We start from the raw sequence: 14174 nt of genomic DNA, 5'->3' as shown, positions 1-14174 counted from the left end.
AAGGTCAAAGCACTGCTGAGTGAACAGAAAAGGCTCCAGGATTAATAAATCCTGGCTGTTAGCCTGGTAAGGAGCAGGCTAGCTACTGTGACTGATCAGTATTTTGAAGAAGAAATGAACATCATTAATAAATGAGAAATCATGATGATTCATATCCTTAATTGATGCATTAATTAACTTATTGTTCCTGCATTAAGTCATGCATTAAATACTATTAATCCTTGTACATTACTGATTGTTCATCAAGTACTACATTAATTAATTCATGCTTTTAATGTCCCCTTATTAAGTGTTAGCAGTCAATGGCCTTAGCAATAAACGAGCTGTTCTTTAATGTCACCAACTGTGTGTTTGTGCTTTTTCTTTAAGTATCGGTTTTAAAAGTATTGCTTTAGCACCGGTATCTGAAAAAACCCAAATGATAGCCACACCCTAGTCGTGGATAGAGTTGAACATACCGCCAGTGAGTTTAAAGCCAGCTCGGCGGGTGCACATGAATGTTGTGGCGTAATGAATTGTGTTTATGGAGGACAAGTTGAGTTTCAAAACCCTTCCAGATGGTTCTCTCCACGAGACTAAAGGTATTTGCATGAACTGTCGATGTGAACTGAGTCACCACCACTGGAGAACGTCAAGTCTCAAATACCACTTGAGTATTACAAAGTTCAAAAACATATCCCTTTAGAACAGAACAGATAAAATATATGTGATTAATTTGCAATTAATAACGAGTTAACTATGGACATGCGGTTAATCATAATCAAATATTTTAATCGATTGACAGCTCTAATTTACATACATTTTAAATATGCTGAACATTATCCAATATGTAATAATGTCAATCAATCAATATTAATGCTGCATTGTTGTGGCCTTCCAGTTTATTTTGGGGAAACTTAGCCAGAAACTATTCTTCTTTTTCTTGCTATCATTTTATGGAACTGTTGAAATACTAAGGTTAATATCTAAAGTAAAGAGTAGTTACATGTAGCATACAATGACAAAACAAATAGAAAACACTTTAAACCCTATTTTAACAATCTAAGCGCACGGCATGAAGGGCATGGCGCAGGTGCGTTTAGGGCGTGTCCAAATCAAGGTTATTATAGTTTTGCATTTTTCATTAGTTTTTTATTTTTATTTCGTTTTGACTTTTTGTTTTCAAATTCAGTTTAGTTTTAATTAGTTTTTAAAGCGGGTTTGCTAGTTTAGATTTACTCGATTATTTTATTTTATTTTAGTTAGTTTTGCAAACAGACATTACAGTTTTAGTTTATTGTTTTTTTGTAATGCCTCGTTTTTATTTTTATTTCAGTTAACGACAATGTTTTTTCCCACCTAGTTTTCGTTATTTCGTTCGTTTTTGTTAACGATTATAACCTTGGTCCAAATCCACTTTTGCTAGTTTGACGGTGGAAAAAAGAGTCCGTGCACCGGGTGCATGGTTCAAAAGGGTTGTACTTAGTGTCTTCATTAATCAGAGGTGTGTTTTGGGCATAACATGCAATAAACCAATCAGAGTGTCATCTCCCATTCCCTTTAAAAGCCAGGCGCGTTTGTACCTTGGCGCATTGCTATTATGATGGCGGATTTGGCCCATAATACTTAGGGCCCGAGTGCCGACAGCGGCGAAGGCCCTATTGAAACTGAAGGAATTATTATTCTTCCTTCGTCCAGCAAATTAATTGTCTTTTTGAGGGGCTTAACATACTCAAAAACTCACCAAAATTGGCGGTCGCATCACTTCTGGTGAGAATTTATGTATTTTAATGGTTTCGGGAATAGACGCACAAAAATGGCTCGCTAGCGCCCCCTACAAATTATAAAAAAATTGAGCCCCTGGAGTACGTTTAACGTAGACTCACAAAACTTGGTACACATATGAAGCATGTCAAGACGTACAAACAATGCCATTGGCACCATACCCTAAACCCAACAGGAAGACCGCAATTTTGAATAGAATTTTCGAAATTAGTGCGATTTTGGCTATTTCCACATGTCATACTTTAAGGAACTCCTCCTAGAGATTTCATCCAATCAACTTCAAATTCGGTCTGTGCCATCTTAAGACCTTAGAGATGAAAAGTTATTACATGAAAAACGTTTTGTCATAGGGCATGACTGTGGCGGGGCGGCCATTCTGTACGTTTCGCCATCAAAACAGGAAGTGGGTGTAACTTGAGTGTACATTGTCCAATTGGCTCGAAACTTTTCAGGATTCATAAGAGTCCAACCTTGACGACATCTAAAGGCAGAAAGTAGGCCTAAAAGTCAAGGTGCTAGACTGCACCGGGTGCAAGATAGGGCCCATTGAGTCAAAGTGATTTCACCTTTTGTGGAGAACTCATTCTTGTTTTTCAGTGGGAACTAATTCCAGACGGACGTCCTGAAGTCAGAAGTGTCTCCTCCCGCAGATGAGCTGTGAAGTCAACAAACAGAGACACACCATGAGACAGGAGACACTCCACACTATTGAGAATGAGGACATACGTCATGGTAGCTTGCTGTCACGTCACGATTTGGGAGGTGCCTGAGCCCGTCCACCATTTTGGCGTACCTACACTATCGGTTGCCAGGGGCAACAGTGTAAGAGCGCTGCATTTCAAAACACTGGATGAAATGGATGTGGAAACTGTGAACTGTGCTGTTCAATTTGTTTTGTTGAGATAGAGAAGGTGAATCATCGTCAGTCTGCTTGCAGGAGAAGAATATTCTGTCGGCAACTTTGCCCGCAACGCGCGAAGGTAGGTAACGTTACCGACACTGATAGGCTATAATGTAAGCAATAGCTAGTCGTTTTCTCTTATTTATCCCATGTCAGTAAATTAAAAACTCGTGGGAATTTATGTTTGTACTTTGTAATTGTCATAACACTTTTTGCATTGCAAAATTAATTAATCTTAATTACATTAAGCTTACAGTAGCTAAGTTTACATTAGCTTGTAGGTTACTGCATACATGTAACATTAGCTCATTGTCCAGTAGCTTCTAGCTTTCAAACAAATGCAGTGCAAAATATGATCAGCAACTACAACAAGGTAAACGCTACCAGCTAATGGAGGTTGCTACAGGCAGTATGATATGCAGTAAACTGCAAGTGAGAAAGGTTAAATAGTACTGTAAACACACAACCTACAAGGCTACAACCAACATATGAAAAGTCATAACAACACCATTGATAAACACCCACTAACACAGTAAAGGTAGGTGTAAGTGTGTTAAATGGTCAACAGTCGTCAGTTAAGACCATGATGAAGAAACTACACCACTACACAGTTACATGAAGTACCTTCATGTTACAGTATGCTTAAATATACTTGTGATACAATTCTAATCTTACCAGGACAGGTTGGATAACTACTGGACTAACCTAATCTTACCAGGACAGGTTGGATAACTACTGGACTAACCTAATCTTCAGACAGTTGGATAACTACCGGACTAACCTAAAGCTTTCTCCTTCTCTCTGCAGTCTTGAAGCAACCCCATCATCAGCAGCTGTGTCTGATCGCCGCTTCATGTTGAATATACTTGTGTACAGTATATAGTAATGTTTGAATAAATGTTATAATAAAGATACACGTTTTCGTTAATGTCTTTTTAGAGCTTGTATACCTAATGAGTTATTAAAACAGGTAGCATCTGAATATAATTACTCAGTTAGAAGTTTCCTGTGTCCAGGTCACAATCTGATGGAAAAATAAACATTGAAAAACAGTTTATATTATATACACACCCAAAAACATAATGACACAGACAAACCAGTTAATTTAATGCATTTATTTTTTGTATGGCAATCTCTAATATAGCAAATAATCTATTCAACATCTCTCTTTGGCCTCTGTCTCCCTGCTTGTCTTTTGCTTTCCCTCTCATCCTCATTTCTCCCTTCTAGTGCAGCCTCCGTTTGTTCCTTAGTCCCTGTTAAAAGACAGCAAACACAAGAAAAATATGTTTATAGTTATGAATGCTAATACGTAACGTTATGGAACGTTATACTTTTTACATGGGAAACTACTCATACATTTTAGCTTTCATTTAACGTTGCTAGTGAAGTTAACAAGGAGCAGCTTTACCTTCCATCCTGCAGCTACAACTGATAAACACAAACATTTCTAAATCTCTGCTAACGTTACGCATATACAGTAACGACTTATAAAAAGAGATGAAAATGCCACCGGACATTAAACTTTACAAACACTAAGCTAACAGCCTAATGTAAAATGATTAGCATGGGTGTATTCACTTATGCTTAGCACTGTAGTTAGCTAGCAGGCTAGGCAACAACGTTAGGTGCACTTGGTGGCTTTAAGAGCCGACAACACAAACGTATTTAAAGAGATTTTAAGAGAACTTACCCGAATGAAAATGCAGAGAACACACTCTCATCGACTGGGAGATGCGGTCGAAAGTAATGTCCTTTCTTCTAATTGCAGCCACTCAAGAAATCCGATGTCTCATTATCACATCGGACACATGCTCTCCTTTGTGCTTTTTCCATGTAGGGATACGAAGAAACTGTAACACATGGTTCCTACGCTTTCCATGAAAATTGTGTGTGGAACTGAAGCAGTTTTTTTTACACAGCAGTGTGTTCCAGGCATTCTAAAATAGTGAATTATCTCTAGTGAAAAACAGAACTGCAACGAAGACCTCTGCAACTGTTGTATCTGATGATATATAACTTTGACTTATGTTTAATTATGCCTACATATATTCAATTTAAATGTATTCCATATTGTACTATGTTATTGAGGTTATGGTGAGAGAGTTGGGGCCTTGTGTATAAGAAAGGATGCAGATGCTGGGTCTGGAACAATGACAGGAAAGGGGTCCATACGTCCTGGTAAATGTGTATTCTGTCATTCTATGGCGAATAACCAGTTTAGGCACAGTCAACTAATGACCTTGGAGAGGCCTACAGGAAACCTATGTTCAACAGTGTATGATTATGATTATGCTATGAGGTTGATTACATTAGCAGAGGGGCCCCAGGAACACACATACACCCTCCCACTTTAGGTCATACAATGCATAGAATATATACCCTGTGTTAACAGCAGAACGGCAGAACGACTTTTTGGAAGAATTTGGGTTGGTCGTTCTCCAAGCTCTCTGCAGCAGTTTGTAAAATTGATGCTGAATCTTTGCTTGTAATAAACCTTTTTATAATCAAGAACAGTGTCGGCGGATTCCTCTTCATACAGCATCACAGCATACTATTTAAGACACCACACAACCAACACAAACAATGAACATGAGCAGTTCAAAATGGCAGAAGGGGGATCTCTGGGGGCGGGGCGCTGTGCCGTGACGACATCTCCTCATTTTCATATTGAGAATGACATGATATGACATCACTATACTCATATACTATCAGCTGATCAACACACAGAGACACACCATGAGACAGGAGACACTATAACATCACTATACTCATATACTATCAGCTGATCAACACAGAACACCCATGAGACAGGACCTAAACACACTCTATACTATCAGCTGATCAACAGACAGAGACACCATGAGACATGAGACACTATAACATCACTATACTCATATACTATCAGCTGATCAACAGACAGAGACACACCATGAGACAGGAGACACTATAACATCACTATACTCATATACTATCAGCTGATCAACACACAGAGACACACCATGAGACAGGGGAGACTCCACACAATAACAGCACTATACTCATATACTATCTGCTGATCAAGTGTCTCTTTTCCAGGTTTTTCTTCACATTGGGAACCATGTTTTGATTTAATAATCTGAAAAGTTACTTAAGCTATTAACTAGAAGTATAAAGTAGAATAACATGGAAATACTTAAGTAATAGTACCTCTGAATTGTAAAGCAGAGAGCAGTTGAGTAAAATACTTTCCACCCCTACTCTTGTGAAGCGGCTGCTTTAAACAAACAGTTAAACTCTCAGTTTCTCACCAATTCTTCCGTGTTGACTCCACAAGATTTCCACGCTTTACTTCTCAGAAACAGCCAACAAGAGGAGAGGAAACAGCCAACAAGAGGAGTTTAAATTAAATGTTCTTGTCAAAGCAGATGAAGTGTTGAAAAAGATTGTTGATCCAATGAAGCAGAAATGAGTCAGGCAGAAGTTGATCCTGGAGTTCAGCCCACAGCTCATTGGGGAGGACAGGGGGGTTCGGACTCTCTTAACCAGGGAAAAACATGAGACACAAGTTTTACTACCCCCCTCCATAAGCCTCACAGTGGTTTGGTCGGCTGCCTACCATCCCCCAACACACACTCACACACACTCTGCAGCCGAGCAGGGAGGGACTCTAGGAATGTGAGATATTCCTGGAGTTTTTGGCTCAGACTTTCCACACTTTTGTTGGGGGTGGGAAGTTCAGATCTGGGTCCTGACTCTTAAAATAGTCAGAAAGGTGGGGGGACCCTTGTGTCCTGGCTCTGGCTCAGTGACATCAAGCTGGAGGAGTCATTAGTATTGGGCTGGAAATGTCTGGAAATAAGAGTTTTATTTAGTTAATCATTTAACAGACAGTTGTCTGGCAATAGAAAGGCAGAAACAAACGTAGTCCCCTAAAACAAGTCTTCCCCTACCACCCTACAAAAAAAGGGGGGGAGGGGGGGCTGAAACAGACTCTGTGTTGAGAACTAAAAGTAGGCTAGATAGTAGAAGTTCATAAAAGCAATCCAACTTGGTAAAACTTGGTCTTCAAAGCAATGAAACGTTGATAATAAAGAACAGTGATTTAATAGTGATAAAGGGATGGTGCACTCCCAGGCCGGTGGGCAGTTGTATCCGCGCTAACGGCTCCTATAGTGGTCTTTGCTCCAGTCTGGCACCGGACACCCTGCGATGCCATCCACCTCTGCGGCTCGAATTTAGGAATTGAATTGAATTGTGAATTTAGGATTCATGCACGGGATGTGTGCACAGGCAGGTGGGGGCACAGGTGGATGAAAACTGTGCACTGCAGAAAGCAAATGACTCGTGTTATGGTATTGAAATGTTGTTAGTGTTAAATGGAACATTGATTGGGAGTCAGTTTCAGCCTCACAGTGACTGTGCATTACCCTGGAAATCCAGAGTTCTCGCAAGAGCACAATTTGAATTAGCTCAGCGAGTCACTCTGGCATTGAGTAATGATGCTCATTAACTATACCCTTGTAGCCGAGCTGCACCAATCACATCAGTGTATCTGATATAGGCGGGCCAGAGGCGAGCTGAACAGATGACGACAGTTTAATCTACCAGTTAGCTAAGCGTATGGGGCTCTGGATACATCACCCCGTGTATTGTTGTGATTGGTCGTAGTGTTATCCAATTGCATGCAGTGAGATTTTCAAATGCATGCTTGGTGCCGCCCCTCGAGTTGGGCCATTTTCATTACTCCAGGGTTTCCCGCAGTACTTTGCAGGTCGGGCGGCCCGCCTAAGCTGGGGAACCCTACCGCCTTAACTAGGTCGTCAAAAAAAATTTGTGTCCATCTCAGACAATAGTGCGAACGCGCTTCACACCGCGAGCGCACACGCGCGCGCACACGGCGAAATGAGCGAAAGAAAAAGAGACGTGGGCCGTCGCTGTCTGGAGGATAACGAGCCAGTTGATATCGCGCGTGTGTCCGTGAGAACAATCGCCATTTCACCGTTGCTTTCTCCTGAAGGAGAAAAGAGCAGGTGCTCAACCTTGAGAGATGACATCTAACAACATTAATACATTGGTAATCTAACAACATTAATACATTGGTAATCTGCAGAAATGGACATCAAGAGAAACAAGCACACGACAGCAGAAGAGACAGAAGATGACAAAAGCAGACCTTTTTTTGCATTGCACATACAGCAATCAAATACCAAATAAATAATGAAATAGTTAATGAAATAGTTAACAAGAACAATAAGTTACATTATACAATGTAGTTGTAGGAGTGTATCATGTGTATTGTTCATTGACAAATTTAAACTTCAGTAAAATTGTCAGGTATGATAGCAAGTATCAATAATAGTACAAAATTGAAAGATTCTAAATCTTAAAACATTTACATTTGTAGGCCTACTAACCTTTCACTATGCAGGCTTGCTAGTATAGCCTGGTTCAGTTCCTCCTCATCAGAGGAAAGGGCAGACAGTACAGACATTATTGAAAGGTAGTTATCATAGTTTGCTGCTTGATGGTGTGTTGAGGTAGAGGGTAACTCAGAGGAATGACTTGCTGGAGTGCTGCTTTGGTAGGGTGAGCTTGTACCGTTTGGCCAAGTCAGGACCAGGGTTGGATCAACTGAAGGTGTTCCTCCAAATGGTAGGGGAGAAGGCTGACTGGTGGAAGGACATACTGGCAGTTTATTAGAAGAAGCGCTTGCAGAAATGGTGGTGTCAGATGAGATATTGCTGTGGTAGGTCGAGGCTGGAGTATGAGTGGATAAGACTTCACGTCCAAGTGATGAGGCAAAAGACTGAACTGCAGAAGTACTGTTTGATGGGGAGGCAGTTGTTGGACTGGTCAAACTGTCTGAAGATGCATAAGAGTGTCTAGCTTATGTTAGAGATGAGGACCGCGGTTGGCGAGTTGAACTCAAATTGTTGTCATCCAGTACCTGGAAACATCAAGATTTGTCTTTATATTTCCAAGAGTTACTTCTACCATCCATCTTTTAGAGTGACATCTCCCAAAGAGTACCAGTATCCCCTCCTAATTATAAACTATATTACTCCAACAAAGAAGAAGACAATTTAGTCCATTTCTGGTCTTAAATTGAACATTGTAAACATTCAAATTATTTTTATAGTTCCACAAAATGTTTATAGTTACTAAACTATTAAACTAAACTAAACTATCTATAAACTATTACTACCCCCAAAAAACTAATAACCTGTCACACAGGTGTATAATGCCCCTGGAAATTTATTATAATTGTAATTTATTATGTATTCACAACATGGAAGATTCAATTCCTAAAGCCTCTTTTTTACATTTCTTATTGAGGCCATTGTCCACTCAGGACCGGCAGAAGCAGCAGAGGTTAGCCGATTGTATGTTGAATATCCAACCTAAAACTAACTTCAACCTGGTCCGCACAACGGCTGTTGTTCCTTCTCTTCATATTTACAGTAACATAATTAACATATTTACATCTGAGGAAGCCAGGACATAAACTTAGCGTGACAAAGAGCATGTCTGTGTGATGGTTGGGGTCAGAGTTTTTGTTTTGTTTTCTATTTTGCTAGTTCCTACTTTATTTTCCACTGTCAGTTTCTCTGTTGGCCCTGCCTCTCTCTGTGTCTCCTGTGTTTCCCCCCCTCCTGCCTGCTCCTGCCAGCTGACTACACACACCTGCTCGTCATTCCACCATCGCCTCTCCCGCCGTCCACACCTGCCAGCCATCTACAATCAAGCCCAGTATTTGAACTACGGATCCACTCATCATCTTCCCTTGATCATTGTTTCAGTCATCCTGGTGACACGCAATACAAGCGCTCTGAAAATTCTTGTACTTACCTGTTGCTGACCCTCTTTGTGTTTCTCCCCTGCAGCCATTCTCTCCATACCTCTGCGTTACCTCCAGTCAGCTGGCTTCACCATTCGGTCCCCTCCTCACGGCTCCCTGTTCCACCCTGCCTCTGCTTCTGCTCCGTCCTACCTCCGCTCCTGCTTCCAGCCATCCCCTCTTCGACTCCCCTGTTACCCGGACTCCAGTGCCTCCTCCTCGGTTCCCTCAGCTCCGGTTTCCCCGCGCGTCATCCTATCCCAGTGAGTCCCTCACCATCCTTTCCCAGTAAGCTCCCTCACCATCCTATCCCAGTGAGCTCCCTCACCATCCTATCCCAGTAAGCTCCCTCACCATCCTTTCCCAGTAAGCTCCCTCACCATCCTATCCCAGTAAGCTCCCTCACCATCCTATCCCAGCCCCAGGGCCCTCACTCCTGCCCTTGGCGTCCGCCTCCCCACTCCTCCTTCCCTCTTGTCATTCTAATTCTAATAAACCTGTTTTTGCTGAGCCTGGCGTTTGGGTCCGTTCTGTCTCCCACACAACAGATTGAAGCCTTATAATATGTCAGTGCAGTGAGGGCATGAGATCGGACACGATTGCACGCTAAATCTAGGCTAGACAGGTGGGGGCGCGGTCACTTGCCAGTACAATCAAATCAGTTATACAAATCAGCACCAGAAAAATAGAGCTTATTTATTCTTCCCTTTTCCCCATTTGCCAGTGTTGCTGCGTTTGATATCGCAAAGACTGCTGTGATCCCCCAGTTTGGCCTTGTGTTGCATGAGCTGCGTGGCCTGTAGCAGGGACTTGTGAGTTGCCGCCTGGCTGGTCTGAAAATTTGTCTCATTTCTCTTTCTGCCGTGCTGTGAACATGAGGTGCAGATGAGCATGTCCTTTGCCGCTCGATGACAGAAATAGTATCAGAAGATGTTAAAATAGTTCTTAAAACTCCAATGTCTTGTTGCAAAGCGTTCGTCTCCTCTCCGTCCATGCTGATCGCGACCTGAACATGACCCTGCTCGAGTTTCTCAGCCAATCACAGCATGAGGTTGACAGCCAATCACAGTGCGAGAAATTAGCTGCCATCTGTTTCTACTATACTCATTCCATTTCTACTACTTTCTCTCACACACACATTCTTCTCTCACATTTTCTTCACACATGCATACATTTTCTTCTTATATATTTTCTTCTTATATACATATATGATTTAAAATTTTGACTGCATGAGATCAAAAATATATGAATATGTATGTCAAATATAGAAATATGAGAGAAACATATTACTGTGTGTGAGTTAAAATATAAAAATATGAGAGTAAAATGTATGAATGTGTGAGTTAAAAATATATTCTTATGAGAGAAAAAATGTGAAAGCAGAATGTATGTATGTGAGAGTACCAGAATGAATAATGTCTTATACGGCCCCTCATAGATTCATAGATCCATTATCTTTATTGTGACTATTATTGCCACTGTTCATCACTCCCCCCCCCACCAAGAGCCTGGATCTGTTCCAGGTTTCTTCCTAAAAGGAAGTTTTCCTCACCACTGTTACACTAAATGCTCTTGGGGGGATTATTGGAATTGTTGGGTATTGTGTTCAGGGCGTTTCCTGTTTAAAGTTTCCTTTCAATTTCACACAGGCTGTGTCACAGTTATTTTCCTCTGTTTGTTGCAGGATTTAGGTTTAGAGAATGTAAATGTATATAAAACGTATGTATATAAAACTAAAAATGTAATATAAAACTGTATTTATATAGCGCTTTTCTAGTCTTAACGACTACTCAAAGCTTTTACACAGTACAGGAACCATTCACACACATTCAGACACTGTGGCCGAGACTGTCATACAAGGTGCCACCTGCTCATCAGATAAACATTCACACACACTTACACTCCGATGGAGCAGCATCAGGGGCAACTCGGGGTTCAGTGTGTTGCCCAAGGACACTTTGACATGGGACTGCAGGGACAGGGATCGAACCACAAACCTTCTGATTGGCAGGAAACCACTCTACCACTGAGCCACAGCCGACCATGTTCGCATGATGATATCTATTTGAAATTCAACAACCATCACTAGAAAGTGGCTGAAACCAGCAGATTGACATTATTTATGATATCTTTTAGGATGGAAAGAATGACTTTTTCTATTAGAAAGGACACATTTTTGAAAAGATGGGAAAGGTGGACTGAGTACATCCCACCTGTACGACCATCATTTGTTTGAGTTGTGGTCTTTATTAATTTATTATATTTGATTCTGTTGTGTCAGTAATTTGAGTATCTTGAAGGCACACCCCAATATTCTGGTTCCTCTAAGTTTGGTTTGATTTAATAGTTCATTTTCCATATTTAAACTTGTTTTTTATTGAAGATACTTTATTGGTCATTATATGTTTCTGTAATATTTATTATATTTGGGGTTTACTGTATTTTACAGAATGCTTGATAGAAGAGGATTACATTGTTTGTTCTGATCTTGCTTTAACTCAATAAAAAGAGAATTTAAAAAAATAAAAAGATTATTTCAAATGGATTGTACAAATTCTGTTGTCGTGTAGCACAAATATAAATAAGTACAGTGTGAATATAAGTAGCAGAGGATAAATACCACCTTGGTACATGTAGCTGATAAGTTATTGTTGATATTATATTTGATGTGATGTGTAGATACGTGCTGTGAGTCCAGGTTTGAGACTACGTGTGTAACACTCAGAGGGAGGAGTTCTATATTAAACTATATAACTGAGGCATATCACACATTTCAGCTGGCTGGGACTGATATTTTCTATTGGAATTGTTTTATATTATTATACCTTAACCTTTGTGATAAATGTTCTGTGTGTGTGTGTGTGTGTGTGTGTGTGTGTGTGTGTGTGTGTGTCTGTGTGTATGTGTTTTCCTCAGTAGGTTTTACTCACCACAGTTGCACTAAATGCTCTTGGGGGGAATTGTTGGATCTTGTGTTCAGGGCGTCTCATGTTTAAAGTTTCCTTTGAATTTCACAGGTTGTGTTGCAGATTTTCCTCTGTTTGTTGCAGGATTCAGGATATGCTGCTGCTGTGTGATAGGTGTCTCTCATCATGTGATTTCAGAGAAACTACTCAGAGTTGGTACTTAAAGCTGATTGGACAGAGAGAGAGAGGACAGACAGACAGAGGACAGAGAGAGAAGACTGAGCGCTCTCAGAGCTGCTTCACCTGCATCTCCTCTCCAACAGGTAAGAACCACTAAAGCTCTTCGTCATACAGGAATATCTAATACTGCAGTTTACAGTGTAGTACAAGGTAGTTAAGGTAGTTGAGGTTGAAATGTTGTTTATTGATATTTTAAAGTCATATAAATCAGAATCAGATTACTTTATTAATCTCCTCAGAGAAGTTATTTAGTTACAGTTACTCACAGTCAGACTCCAGGTAACAATAAGAGACAATACGTGTATAAAATATAAAGTAACATAGTTACAATAAGACATAAATAATACATGTATAAAGTATAAAGTAACATAGTTACAACAAGACATAAATAATACATGTATAAAGTATAAAGTAACATAGTTACAATAAGACATAAATAAACGTGTATAAAGTATAAAGTAACATAGTTACAATAAGACATAAATAATACATGTATAAAGTATAAAGTAACATAGTTACAATAAGACATAAATAAACGTGTATAAAGTATAAAGTAACAGTTACAATAAGACATAAATAAACGTGTATAAAGTATAAAGTAACATAGTTACAATAAGACATAAATAAAACATGTATAAAGTAACATAGTTACAATAAGACATAAATAAAACATGTATAAAGTAACATAGTTACAATAAGACAAATAATACATGTATAAAGTATAAAGTAACATAGTTACAATAAGACATAAATAAACGTGTATAAAGTATAAAGTAACAGTTACAATAAGACATAAATAAACGTGTATAAAGTATAAAGTAACAGTTACAATAAGACATAAATAAACGTGTATAAAGTAACATAGTTACAATAAGACATAAATAAAACGTGTATAAAGTAACAGTTACAATAAGACATAAATAAACGTGTATAAAGTATAAAGTAACATAGTTACAATAAGACATAAATAAAACATGTATAAAGTAACATAGTTACAATAAGACATAAATAAAACATGTATAAAGTAACATAGTTACAATAAGACATAAATAATACATGTATAAAGTATAAAGTAACATAGTTACAATAAGACAAATAATACATGTATAAAGTATAAAGCAACATAGTTACAATAAGACATAAATAAACGTGTATAAAGTATAAAGTAACAGTTACAATAAGACATAAATAAACGTGTATAAAGTAACATAGTTACAATAAGACATAAATAAAACATGTATAAAGTATAAAGTAACAGTTACAATAAGACATAAATAAACGTGTATAAAGTATAAAGTAACAGTTACAATAAGACATAAATAAACGTGTATAAAGTAACATAGTTACAATAAGACATAAATAAAACATGTATAAAGTAACATAGTTACAATAAGACATAAATAAAACATGTATAAAGTAACATAGTTACAATAAGACATAAATAATACATGAAGTAGACAGTAAGATTAATTAAAAAATATAGCTTCATGTGTTGGACCTGACAAGCCAGATCACTGGCGAGGAGGTGCCCCTTAGCTCTAAA

The 14174-nt window shown here is 39.0% G+C and overlaps 1 protein-coding gene and 1 long non-coding RNA gene across 5 annotated transcripts in view; both read left to right on the top strand.

Moving 5' to 3' along the window:
* Positions 1-14174, top strand: part of LOC116039317 (zinc finger protein 239-like) — a 69346-nt gene that overhangs the window by 32497 nt on the left and 22675 nt on the right. The window lies entirely within an intron of this gene.
* LOC118496416 lies at positions 2601-3575 on the top strand. The gene is made up of 2 exons (XR_004898984.1): positions 2601-2744; positions 3473-3575. It is a non-coding gene; the product is annotated as an uncharacterized LOC118496416 (long non-coding RNA).

Source organism: Sander lucioperca, chromosome 12 (assembly GCF_008315115.2).
Source record: "Sander lucioperca isolate FBNREF2018 chromosome 12, SLUC_FBN_1.2, whole genome shotgun sequence".
NCBI classification, from domain to species: Eukaryota; Metazoa; Chordata; class Actinopteri; order Perciformes; family Percidae; genus Sander; species Sander lucioperca.
The sequence above is the reverse complement of the archived record's forward strand: the minus strand, read 5'-3'. Positions and strand labels throughout refer to the sequence as shown.